Here is a 15169-nt window from a genome sequence, read left to right as displayed (position 1 = left end):
TTTGGCCAAGTATGTTTTGTAAATAGATTTTCACATTAGAGTTCGTAACCTTTTTTTGAAAAATTATAGGTATTTATAGATAATTGTTTCTTAGGTTATGTCTATTCATGAAGAGTTGTAACTCTCTATAGTTTTTCAGAAAAGAGGCTCTGGTAATCAATTACAAGACTTGGTAATTGATTACAACAGTTTAAGTTCAAAATGTTTGAAACGTTGTATCATTTAAATTCAAATTTTGAAGTTTCATCTTCTGGTAATCGATTACTATGATTGGTAATCGATTACCAGAGAACATTTTAACATTTGAACCTTGAACAAAGAAGTTTTCTTTCTCTGGTAATCGATTACATCAAGTGGTAATCGATTACCAGACAAATATCACCGAATTAGCTTATGAAAACTTAAGATATAGAAAAATTCTATTTTCTAGTTAAAAATATTTTTGTTTAATCTTTTGAATACTCTTTTTGCTTTCTTTTCAAACAACTTATTCTTATATTCAAAAAGATTAAGTTTAGGTTTTCTTGAAATCCTTATTTTAATGGCCAAGTGAAATTTGCAAATTCTAAAAGTTCATTTTACATACTAAGCTAAGCAATCAAGACTTATTTAGTTATTACTTGAGATCTTGTTTCTTGATCAACTTGCTTTAACTTGACCTTTATTTTCTTCAATGCTTTGACATCATCAAAACTTTGTGCATATTTTCTTTCACCTTGAGTTTTATCACCAATGATGCTCAAATAAAAAACTAAAATTTAAGTTGCATTATTTCATTTATTTTTATTTTTTAAAATTATTTCACGAGGTTTCTCATGTCTATCTTATATCGGATCTTCCTCATTCTCAAGTTGCTTCTTCTTCTAGTAAATAATTTTCTATAGATTTTTTTCCTTTTTAATCCAAAAAAACCCACCTGAGTTACCCGTAACCCAACTCACCCACCACCAGTCCAATTTGATACAGTTCACGGTCGATTATGGGCCATGTTTTTATTACATAATTTATTTCAAATTAATCTATTTTTGCCCAAACCTACCCGTAACCAATCACTGGCAACCCCTAAGTAAGAGTGATAATGAATATTATCCTAGACAAATGAACCTTCAAACATTATTATTATTATTATTATCATCATCATCATCATTATCATCATCATTATTATGATTATTATTATTATTATTATTATTATTATTATTATTATTATTATTATTATTGGATTAGGTCGGGTAACAGGTTGAAAACACAAAACCCGTTACTCAACCTGTACAGTGTTGAGTTATGATTGAATTGGGTTGAATCTGATCGAAACATTAAAAAAATTTGATTCGAACTCATTAGGTCAATTTGGATCAGTTGGGGTTCGCGAGTTACTTATACCCGCTTACACCCCTACTATAATGTATATGTTTAAAAAGTAAATAGTGTTCGATTGGAAGTGAATTTATTATGTATAATTGTTTTATTCTTCTTATTGTTTATATATATATATATATATATATATATATATATATATATATATATATATATATATATAGTTTAATCTTTAAAATAATTAATTAAAAAATATGATATTATTTGCATTAGAGATTTTACTTATTTTATAGATAAACTTCTACTACTTATTTGTCTAATTGTATAGAGTGTGATAATTTTGTGACATTACAATAATTTATAAATATGAGTGTCATTTGTGTCTAATGTAAAATTTTATATTATATTTATTCTTTCATATATATTTTTTATTTTATTATTTTATTTATTTAATATAAAAATATTTAATCAATACTTATTTCAAAAATAATTAGTAAAAGAAAACTTTCGTATACACATCATAAGTTCCTTATTATTTGTATCTAAAACTCATTAATTGTGTTCTTGTTGTTTAAGTTCATGAATGATCAAAATTACCATTTTTTTTAAATATTTTTCTTGAAAATGTAACGACCCGTCATGGTCGTCACACTACAGAACAACACTACACACTATTGGAATATATATATACTAAAATAGTATAATAAAATAATTACAACCCAAGTTGCTAATCAAGCAACCAACAACAACCGACTATATACAACAAAATATGCTACTATAAGGTAGCCTACAAAAAAAATCCAACTCCAGGCACCTCTTGTGGCCTCTAACAGCTATCTCCAGCCTATTCCTACCCTCCTCCCATACATAGTATGATCATCGCAGTCCAAACCACATGGAAACATGCAAGGGTAAGCTAGAGACAATAAACAACTTATAATAATTAAAAAATGCAACACACCAACTATATAATCATCTTCACATCCAACATAGAAGACAACAACACATATACTATACATCTTAACATCATTTCAACTTGATTCAACATATCACCACTGTATCAACACTTCAACGCAACTACTACACAAACCATTGGAATAGTTATCATATTCATCATAACAACAACCAACACATGTATTGGACACCTTTCAACAATACATGTTTAAAAGTAACTTACAATACAGGTAATCTAGCAACGCTAGCATCATCATCAACTTGTATACAAATAAGCAACTTACAACATAACAGCACTATCATCATCCTCAACAGGGTCAACATACAACACAATCACAGCTTAACAACACAACAACATATATATAACTCATATCAATCAACAAATCAACTCATCAACAACTTATGCGTCGTCACGCATTTCAACTCGGAGATCTCCTACAACATGGGTGAGCAGTTTAAGTGGCTAGGTCCTACTGAACCGACAACAAAGAACCTTTTTGGGCTTGCTAGGTAAACAGAAAATTTGGATGCCAATCCACAGCACAATAACGATTTCTCAGACTTTGCCACTAAAACAAGGAAGTATAGTACTATGTCAGGATAGAACAGCTGGGTTTAGGCCTACCATGACATTAGCTAGCTCAACTAAGCCATCTATGGGATTAGCCTACCGACTATCCTCCAAATACTACAACCTTCCGATACTCGGTTAGGGACTAAGTTCCCAACTTCGTACTTTACTCAAATTGGCCGCTTGTAATCGGTATAGATCGACCTTGTTAGTCAAGTAGCCTCGTGTAACTTAAGAGGGGGGGGTGAATTAAGTTATCTAATTTTTCTTCTCTTTATAAGTTTTTCTAACTTTTTTCTTATAAAAGCAATATCATAAACAAATTGTATGTAATGATGCAAAAACTTCACTACAAAATTAAAAGTATAGGGAAAGAGAATTGCAAACTTGATTTTATACAGGTTCGGCCAACCTTGCCTACATCCAGTCCTCAAGTCTCCCACTTGAGATTTTTCACTATGCTTAACCTTTACAAGACTCAAATTCACCAACACCTAGGAATTCCCTTTCCTCGTGTTGAGAATCACAGACCACCAAGGAGAACAACACTTTCTCCTTTACAAATCAATAGATGAGATGAATGAAATAGAACAACTCTCTTTAAAGAGTTGATTTTACACTTGTTGATCTAGTAGAACTCTTTAGATAATATTTGCAAATGATTTTGGCCAAGTGATTGTAAAGATAATTTTTCACAATTGAGTTCGTAACCTTTTTCTGAAAAATTATTGGTATTTATAGATGATTGTTTCATAGGTCATGACTTTTCATAAAGAGTTGTGTCTTTCTAAAATTTTTCAGAAAATAGGCTCTGGTACGATTACAAGACTTGGTAATCGATTACAACGGTTTAATTTCAAAATGATTGGAACGTTGTAAAGTTTAAATTCAAATTTTGAAATTTTTATCTTCTGGTAATCGATTACAGGGATGGGTAATCGATTACCAGAGCAAGTTTTAATAAAGCAAAATTTGAATATATGAGTGATGAGTCATTATTTTCCCTTACTTTCTTACCTTTCTGTACTTATTTTAATCTCTGATTTGTGCTTAATTGTTTATATTTTGTACTATTTTCTATTTGGGTTTTAATTGGACCGGTAATTCATATTTTAATTAATTTAAATTTTCTGAATCTAATTATTCCAAATTTCATTTTCAGGGAAATTTAATAATTATCTGGGCTTAGAATTAATTTCTGGACTTCAAGTAGAGCTGCCACGTCATCTGCCACGTCATCTGCCACGTCATCTGCCACGTCATCTGCCATGTCACTGCTGCACCATTTTCCACCTCAGCAGTCATTTTTATTTAGGCTATTTTATTGTTATTGGGTCAGACTTGTATTTTTTGGGGCCCAATCTCATTTTAGGTCATTTTTAGGTTTAGGTTAGGGCTGACTTGGCAGCCACTAGAGGAGGGGTCTGATGTGACTACGTGAACAGTAGCCTCCTTCATTATTCCTTCACGTTTTAATTTCTCTGTAGCTACAGTTCACGTTTTGGGCTTCCATTTCTGTTTATTTTACGTTTTGCTTCCCTTTGAACTTCTGAACTCCATTCCATTGTTATTAACGTTTTTGTTGCTCTCTGTTGGGTTATTTTTCGTTTTCTCTTCTCTGCCTTGCATTTTCGTTTTCTCTTCTCTGCCTTGTATTTTCGTTTTCTGTTTTCGTTTTAATATGGAAGGCTAAAAACCCATGGGTTGGCTTCTTGTTGTGGATTGTAATCTCTGTTTGAGGTTGGGTATTTTCATATGTCTCTGTTATGCTTTGTTCTTCTCCATTTAACCTCTGTGTCCATGCTTAATGGGTTGTGCTCCAAAGCCACAGTTGCTTAATCTGTGAAGAGGTTGATGTTGTATACGTTTGCTTAATTCGTGTAGGGAAATCTTGAGTTAATCTTCGCTTAGTTGGTTAACTCGGATGGAACAAGGATTAAGTGGTTAATAGAGTAATCTTTGAGAACCAAGGATAAAAGAGTTACAATCCGAACAAGGAGCCAATCTATTTTACTTGTTGTGTTATCTGTGTTTATTTTGCTATAAACTGAAAATCTGAACCAAAACCCCCCACTTGTGTGTTTAAGCCTTTAGCAGTAAAAGACGGTCCTTGGGAGACGACCTAGGAGTCACTTCCTAGCACTACATTTAATTGTATTTATTTGACCGGATACGGCTTCGATCAATGAGTTTCATCCTCTGGTAATCGATTACATGTAATGGTAATCGATTACATGTAATGGTAATCGATTACCAGACTCTTAAAACAATAATTACCTCATTTAAAACTTAATATAGAAAACTTCTATTTTCAAAACCTTATTTATATATAAAAAATTATATTTGGGTTTTCTTTAAAATTCTTTATTTTAAATGGCCAAGAATCTTATGCAATATTTCTAAGGATTTCTTTTTACATATTAAGCTAGGTTGACAAGACTTATCTAAAACCCTTTGAGATTTTTGTTTCTTGATCACCTTTCTTTAACTTGACCTCTTGTTTTCTACAACTTCTTTGGCATCATCAAAATCCTTTACATACGATCTTCCACATTCTCCCCCTTTTTGATGATGACAATATACTGTAGATGGAAAGAAACATAAAACAATGTATATCGATCACTCCCCCTTAGTCTCCCCCTTAATAAATCATTGTTTGATGTTAATTTTATTTTATAAAAAATTTTGAATTCAAATAGATAGTTGTAGTGATCAGATTAAATTGTTCAAATTAAAATATCCAATTTTTGATCAAGAATAAATTATCCCTTTTTCTTCTTTCCTTTCCTCTCCCCCTTTGGCAACATCAAAAGGAATGAGACAATATATATAAAAAAAATAGAATAAGAGAAACAAACACCAGTCAGAACAAAAGTAAAATATGTCCCAATAGCAAAATAGTCAGAGTCAAGCGAGCAGAATTACCCTAGAACATTACTAATCAAAAGTTCAGAAATTGACTAAAAATAACCCAAAACATAAGATAAGCTAAGAGAACAACTATCAGAAACAGAGTCAACTAGCTAGTCGGAAGGGCGGCGAAGAGATTGTACTTCCTCCTCAAGACGAGTCATGCGAGTGTCAAGAGAATCAAAACGTTCACCAACATAAAAACGGAGATCTCTAATTTCATTGAGAACATCCGAGAGAAATGCTGATGAAGGATCTTGAGGAGGTGGTGACGGAGTTCTATCATCAGTGTCAACTGCTTGAAAATCCCGCTTCCTGACCTAGGTGTTTTCCAGTGTTTTCTTGTACCCAAAAGAAGCAATTGAATTTGCCCCAATCTCAAAGACCCTTTTAACTGGAACCCATGTTTCATCTTTCAGAGGAACATTAAAATGTTCCAAAATAGTAGTTATAAAATGTGGGTATGGAAGAGAAGCATTAACCCGCAAGGCCTTTTTCATTCGACTCCTAATCAGATGAGCCCAGCTAAACTCCCAGCCAGTGATTAGAGCCCAAATCAAGATTAAGTCCCCCTCTGAAGCCTGTGCAAGGTTATTCGTGCAGGGAAGTAGTACCCGAACAATTATATAATGCATGATGCGATAATCAAATTTAATTGATCCAGCCAATAATCGTCCAGTCATGTCAGCATCATCCACACAAATCATACTTTGGGCATTGGGATGGGAATATTCTGGTTTCCATGTATCCGGAATTGTTCCCTCAAACAGAGTACCCTTATCTTTTAATTTTGAAAAATCACGGAACAGAGACTGATTTATCACTATTGGAATTTTTTTAACCTCGCTGTGAAGAACCCCATTCTTGATTTCCAAATTACTGTAAAAGACCCTGACTAATTCTGGATAAACAGGGTTCTTCATAGACATAAAATCCACCAACCCAGAATTTTTAAAAATCGTATAACACTCAAATGATTCACCCTCAAAAAAACAATACTGATATACTTGGGATCAACAATATTTCGCTCAGAAAATAACTGGTAGTACCTATCTCATTTTTCATCTGAGGAGAACAGAGCGAGAGCACGTCCAGTATATGGAATTGGATTCGTAGGAGCAGGGGCGTCGTCGGAGGGAGGCTGTTGATGGCGGCCGGCAGTGGTTGAACGTAAAGAACCCTTACGAAATTTTGATGATTCTGCCATTTGAGTGATTGTTTTGAAAAATACAATCGGTAGAATTGAAGAGAATTGAAAATGAGGAAGAAAGGAACAAACGGGAATCAATTTCGTTAAGAATTGAGGAAGATATGGAGATTTTAAGGTGTTAGGGCGCGGAGGTTTTTTTTGGGGGCTTTTCATGAGGAATAAGACGAAACTGCACGAATATAAGCACAGATGCGTCGTGTAATCGATTACATGTATATGGTAATCGATTACGCGTTTCCAGATTTGTGCATTTTCGCTACTGGTAATCGATTACACTCCATGGTAATCGATTACACTTACCCAGATAAGTGAAACATGCTCTGGTAATCGATTACACAAATTTGTAATCGATTACATGTGTGACAAAACAAGCAAATGCACTCTGGTAATCGATTACATGACCCTGGAAATCGATTACAATTGTTCAAATTCTCAAAAAAATTGATATATTCCCTCTGGTAATCGATTACCTGACCCTGTAATCGATTACAATTCTTAAAATTGTGTCTTTTTACTATAAAGTCAAAAAGTAATGTGAGAATAGTCTAGAATCCCCAATTCTTGTCTAATTGAAAAGAAGTTTTCTTTTGGTAAGGGCTTTGTGAATATATCAGCTAATTGATTCTTTGTTTCAACAAATTCTAGAACACAATCTCCTTTTTGAACATGATCCCTAAGAAAATGATGTCTTATCTCAATATTCTTTGTTCTAGAATGAAGAACTGGATTTTTAGAGAGATTGATAGCACTAGTATTATCACACTTAATTGGAATATGATCTAATGATAAACCATAATCAGATAGTTATTGTTTCATCCATAGTATTTGTGCACAACAACTTCCAGCAACAATATATTCTGCTTTAGCAGTAGATAAAGCAACACTATTTTGCTTTTTACTATGCCATGATACTAAAGTAGATCCAATAAAATGGCATGTTCCACTAGTACTCTTTCTATCAGTTTTACACCCAGCAAAATCAGAATCTGAGTAGCCTACTAGATTGAAAGGCATGTTTTTAGGATACCATAGACCTAGATTTGTGGTTCCTAACAGATATCTCATAATTCTTTTAACAGCACTCAAATGAGATTCTTTAGGGTTAAATTGGTATCTAGCACATAAACAAACACTGAACATAATATCAGGTCTACTTGCAGATAAATATAAGAGAGATCCAATCATACCTTTATATTTATTTATGTCTATGAATTTTCCCACTTCATCTTTGTCAAGGTAGCAAGTAGTGCTCATTGGTGTTGCCATTGATTTAGCATTCTCCATTCCAAATCTTTTGAGCAATTCTTTACAGTATTTGCTTTGATTAATAAAAATTCCATTTTTGGTTTGCCTTATTTGTAGTCCAAGAAAAAAATTTAGTTCTCCCATCATGGACATTTCAAATTCACTTTGCATATCATTTGAAAATTCCTTGCACAAGTAGTCATTAGTAGCTCAAAAAATAATATCATCAACATAGATTTGCACTAAAAAGATGTCATTCATTTTTCTTTTGATAAAGAGTGTAGTATCAATTTTTCCCCTTGTAAATTCTTTCTCCAAAAGAAATTTACTAAGTCTTTCATACCATGCCCTAGGAGCTTGTTTTAATCCATAAAGAGCCTTTTTCAATTTAAAGACATGGTTTGGAAATTCTGAGTTCTCAAAACCGGGGGGTTGTTCTACATAAACTTCTTCTTGAATAAAACCATTTAGAAAATCACTTTTAACATCCATTTGGTATAATTTGAAGTCCATTATTGATGCATAGGCAAGTAACATCCTAATGGCTTCTAGTCTTGCTACTGGTGCATATGTTTCTTCATAATATATACCTTCTTCTTGATTATAACCTTTAGCAACTAGTCTAGCTTTATTTCTTATGACTAAACCATGTTCATCAAGTTTGTTTCTAAAAATCCATTTTGTTCCTATAATGGGATGATTAGTGGGTCTATTTACCAAATCCCATACTTGATTTCTCTCAAATTGATTTAATTCTTCTTGCATAGCATTAATCCAATGTTCATCATTTAAAGCTTCATCAATATTTTTAACTTCTATTTCAGAAACAAAAGACATATTGTTGCATGCTTCTTTTAGAGAGTTTCTAGTAATTACCCCTTTTGTTATATCTCCAATGATATTTTCAAGAGGATGATTTCTTGAAATTCTCCACTCTCTTTGAGAATTGATGATTGTTTGACCTTCTTGGATTGTTGAATCCTCTTTTTCTTTATCTTTGTCATCCTTGTGAGTTTGCTCATTAATATGAGTATCTTCAAAGCTTTCTACAATTTCATCAATAACATCTCTTCTTGTACAAACAAGGTTAGTTTCATCAAATACAACATGTATTGATTCCTCAATAGTCATAGTTCTTTTGTTGTATATTCTAAATGATTTGCTATTTAGAGAGTATCCAAGAAATATCCCCTCATCAGATTTAGCATCAAATTTTCCTAAGTTATCTTTTCCATTATTAAGTACAAAACATTTGCATCCAAAAATATGAAGATGTGAAATATTAGGTTTTCTTCCATTGAATAACTCATAAGGAGTTTTCTTAAGAATAGGTCTAATCAAGGCTCTATTCATAGTATAGCATGCAGTGTTGACAGCTTCAGCCCAAAAATATTTGGGGAGTTTTGAATCATTAAGCATTGTTCTTGCTAATTCTTCTAATGATCTATTCTTTCTTTCTACTACTCCATTTTGTTATGGAGTTCTAGGTGCAGAAAAGTTATGTTCAATTCCATTTTCTTCACAAAATAAATCAAAATCTTTATTTTCAAACTCTTTTCCATGATCACTTCTAATGGAGACAATTTTAAGGTTTTTCTTATTTTGAATTAGTTTAGCAAATTTTCTAAAGACACCAAATGTATCACTTTTATTAGCAAGAAATAAGGTCCAAGTGTACCTAGAGAAATCATCCACTAAGACAAGACCATAGTAACTTCCACCAAAGCTCATAGTTCTAGAAGGTCCAAACAAGTCCCTATGCAAGAGTTCTAAGGGTCTTGTGGTTGTAACTATATTCTTTGGTTTAAAAGATACTTTTACTTGTTTCCCTTTTTGGAAAGCATCACATAATTTATTTTTCTCAAATTTAATTTTTGGTAATCCTATTACTAAATCTTTTGAGATTAATTTATTTAAGTGTTTCATGTTTATGTGAGCAATCCTTTTATGCCATAACCAAGATTCATCATTTTTACTCATAAGGCATTGAGAGTATTTTGGATTATTTTCTATTTTTATTTTATATACATTGTTAATTCTAAATCCCACTATCTTAACTTGTTTATCATTTTTGTGTTCAATTAGACATTTTTGTGAATCAAAGGATACTGAAAAACCTTTATCACAAAGTTGGCTAATACTTAATAGACTATGTTTAAGACCTTCTACAAGTAAAACATTTTCTATGGAGGTTGAGAAATTTGTACCAATTTTTCCAATGCCAAGTATTTTTCCTCTGTTGTTGTCTCCATAGGTTACATGTCCACTTCTCTTAGGAGTGAAGTCAATAAATTTTGAAGCATCTCCTGTCATGTGCTTGGAACATCCACTATCAATGTACCAAGTTTGGTTGCTGGAATCCTCTTCTTCGCTTTTGTAGTCATTGGCCATAAGTCCCAAATTTACAACTTCATTTTCAGAGTCACTTGTAGAATCTGTGTCATTTTCTTCCCAAGTGATATAGGTTTTCTTCCCCTTCTTTTCTTTGAAACTTTTCTTATTAGACTTTTCCATCTTTCTTTTATAGATTGGACATTCTAATATCAAATGTCCTGGTTGATTACATTCATAGCATTTTGGGGTTGAAGAAGAGTCTTCTCCTTTTCTTTTATTGTTGAAGTTGAATCTTTTTCGGTTTCCTTTGTTTCTAAGGAATTTGTTGAATCTCTTTATAAAGAGGCTGAAATCCTCATCATCCTCTAAACCATCTTCCTTCATATTTTCTTCTTTCTCACCTTCTTCTTGAATCGATGATGATGTTTTGAGTGCTATCCCTTTCTTTCTCTTATCACTTTCCTCATTTTGATTTAGTCTCATTAATTCCATTTCATGTTCTTGAAGTTTTCCGAACAATGAGGCAAGAGACATGGTTGTCAGATCTTTTGATTCAGCAATTGCAGTCACTTTCGGTTGTCATTCCCTACTCAAACATCTCAACACTTTGTTAATAAGATCTTCATTAGGAAACACTTTTCCTAGAGATGCAAGATGATTAACTATATGAGTAAATCTCTTTTGCATGTCTTGTATGCTTTCATTTTGATTCATTCTAAATAATTCATATTCATGAGTGAGAGTGTTTATCCTAGATCTTTTCACATCATTAGTACCTTCATGTGTTACTTCAAGTGTATCCCACATTTCTTTAGCACTTTTACAATTTGAAATTCTAAAATATTCATCAATTCCTAAAGCAGAAGTGATTATATTTTTGGCTTTTAAGTTATATTGAACCTTTCTTCTATCATCTTCACTCCATTGATCTTTGGGCAAAATTTTTATTTCATGACCTACTACAATAGTGGGAATGAAAGGACCAATTTCAATAGCATCCCATATGTTTAAGTCTATGGCTTCTATAAAAATTTGCATCCTAGATTTCCAATAATGATACCCTTCCCCATTGAATATAGGAGGTCTATTAATAGAGTTTCCTTCAGGAAATAACAAATTTGATGAGGCCATTTCAAATCTTGAAGCTTTTAAGCCTTATACAAGAAACCTGCTCTAATACCACTTTTTAGTCAAGTAGCCTCGTGTAACTTAAGAGGAGGGGTGAATTAAGTTATCTAATTTTTCTTCTCTTTATAAGTTTTTCTAACTTCTTTCTTATAAAAGCAATATCATAAACAAATTGTATGTAATGATGCAAAAACTTCACTACAAAATTAAAAGTATAGGGAAAGAGAATTGCAAATTTGATTTTATACTGGTTCGGCTAACCTTGCCTACATCCAGTCCTCAAGTCTCCCACTTGAGATTTTTCACTATGCTTGTAACCTTTACAAGACTCAAATTCTCCAACACCTAGGAATTCCCTTTCCTCGTGTTGAGAATCACAGACCACCAAGGAGAACAACACTTTCTCCTTTACAAATCAATAGATGAGATGAATGAAGTAGAACAACTCTCTTTAAAGAGTGGATTTTACACTTGTTGATCTAGTAGAACTCTTTAGATAATATTTGCAAATGATTTTGGCCAAGTGATTGTAAAGATAATTTTTCATAATTGAGTTCGTAACCTTTTTCTGAAAAATTATTGGTATTTATAGATGATTGTTTCATAGGTCATGACTTTTCATGAAGAGTTGTGTCTTTCTAAAATTTTTCAGAAAATAGGCTCTGGTAATCGATTACAAGACTTGGTAATCGATTACAACGGTTTAATTTCAAAATGATTGGAACGTTGTAAAGTTTAAATTCAAATTTTGAAATTTTTATCTTCTGGTAATCGATTACAGGGATGGGTAATCGATTACCAGAGCAAGTTTTAATAAAGAAAAATTTGAATATATGAGTTTCATCTTCTGGTAATCGATTACATGTAATGGTAATCGATTACCAGACTCTTAAAACAATAATTACCTCATTTAAAACTTAATATAGAAAACTTCTATTTTCAAAACCTTATTTATATATAAAAAATTATATTTGGGTTTTCTTTAAAATTCTTTATTTTAAATGGCCAAGAATCTTATGCAATATTTCTAAAGATTTCTTTTTACATATTAAGCTAGGTTGACAAGACTTATCTAAAATCCTTTGAGATTTTTGTTTCTTGATCACCTTTCTTTAACTTGACCTCTTGTTTTCTACAACTTCTTTCGCATCATCAAAATCCTTTACATACGATCTTCCACAGACCTGACCCTTATATCGTGGTTGCTTTGTAATCGGTATAGCTCAACCTTGCCCCTATACCGTGGTCGCTTTATAATCGGTATAACTCGACCTTGCCCCTATACCGTGATCGCTTTATACACATGTGCCTCGACCTTGCCCACACACGGGATCAACTAAGTCCTAGAGGAGAACAACACAACGTCCACTCGAAGGGACAACTTCCCAAGGAGGGTTTTCAACAAATTGGGCTCTCTGTGCACCACAACTTTCTCAATCCACACAATGGGATGAACAACTTTGAAAACATCTCCTCTAGTCCTAGTGATCAACAACTCATCATCACAACTTAATCAGCTTACAACTCAACAACACAGCTCAGCTCAACAACTTAAACAACATGATCAACTCAATAGCACAGCTCAGCTCAACATCTTAAACAGCATGATCAACTCAACAACACAACTCAGCTCAACAACTTAAACAACATGATCAACTCAACAACACAACTCAACTCAACAACTTAAATAGCATGATCAACTCAACAGCTTAACGGCTCAACTCAAAATCTACAACTCAATCATCATAAAATAATATCTTTCAACTACAACATACAACTTTATAGCAATATACAACTTTCCTCTAACAACTTAGCAACACAGTCTACTAATAACTTCTATATAAATCTCAACACATCTACACACTTCACATCATGCTTCTCACAACTCACAATATTATCATCATGCAATTCACAGCTTTCAACTAGATCATTTCATCCTATATCACAACATATAAATGGTCCACACATAACATATAACAACTTTAACAACATATCACATATTCAACACATTTCTATTTAGCACAATAACTCATTTAGCACCTATACACAACTACACAGCTCCACAACTCAACTACAACATGTATCTCATTTATCACAAAAACATCACCAAACAGCATCATTAATCAATATTATCAAAACACAACATTTTCATCACATAACATAACTCATACTACATGTTTACAACCCATCTATCATGCCAACTTACCCACCCAAACAACACCAATCAACCTAAGCACCTAAAACAACTTTCAACTTAACCAAATCACTTCTTATAAAATGGCAACCTTCATATAAAATATCATATCAGGAGTTATACTACTCCTACCATTATCATCCTTATCTCTTATGAAAGATAAGAAGATTTCCTACAACTCTCCTAAAGACACCAAGTCCTAATTCCTTCATCTACCTTGTTAAAAATTCTAAAAACCGCAACAACTATAACCAATGCTGGAAACTTGACCCCCCTACACTAAAATAGCCATATCTGGAGTTCTAGATCTCCTTTTTGGTGATTCCAGCGCCATTGGAAAGCTAACATCCAAGGCTACAACTTTCATGCAGACTTAAAGACCAACATACTCAAACCCGGTGCAAACTCAAACAGAGACTCACAAAGAGTCTCCACGCCTGGCGTGACTAGCCTCGCGCCCGGCGTGATTTGACACTGGTGACCTCAGATGAATGCACGCCTAGTGCCAAGAACGGCGCCTGGGGCATATTCAACCAGAAACCTCGAAAATTCCTTCAAAACCTGAAAATCAATAACTTCAACCACATGCAATCCACGAAATGCAACATATAGAATCCCTATAACTAAAAAACGAGTTCAGATTCAACATGCAACCAATCAATGCATCAAAATTGACAAAAACCCCATTTTTCCTAAAACCCTAAAAATGAGGAAATCACCCAATTCAACCACTTCTTCTCGAATTCCATACATTAATGGAGTTCATAAACTCCCATGCAACCAAACAACATACATTCTAGCTTCCCTTACCTGAAGATTGGCTCCAAACAACCAAGAATTTGGGAAGAAGAGAACGTTCCTCCGAGCTCAACTCCCAAGCTTTAATCCTTCAAAATCAAGCTTCCTAGCCTAGAGTTCTTCTCTCTAAAACTTCTCTCTAGTTTCTTTGAGAATGAACTTATGAAGTTCCTTTCTCAGAGAAACTCTTATATACTCTTCTCTCTCTAGAGTCAACTAAACTCAAAAATCTCCTCACTACGTTATAGAAAACATCATCGATCTCTAGCAAAAATTGTGGGGGGGGGGGGTGCAACTTGAACTTTAAATTGAAGAGCCAATTTTTGTTGTTTAAGTTTCTAAATGATCAAAATCAACACTTTTTTTTAATACGTAAGAGGAGGAGAGGGGATATTTTTCTAGAAAACATCAGCAATCTATAGCCGAAATTATGGAGCGTGCAACTTCAACTTTAAACTAAAGATCCAATCCCAAGAATCTAAAATAAAATTTATGATTAGTGAATTTGTTA

The sequence above is a fragment of the Cajanus cajan genome, chromosome 1, assembly GCF_000230855.2.
Source record: "Cajanus cajan strain Asha chromosome 1, NIPB_CcT2T_4, whole genome shotgun sequence".
Lineage (NCBI taxonomy): Eukaryota > Viridiplantae > Streptophyta > Magnoliopsida > Fabales > Fabaceae > Cajanus > Cajanus cajan.
This window is presented reverse-complemented; position numbering follows the sequence as displayed.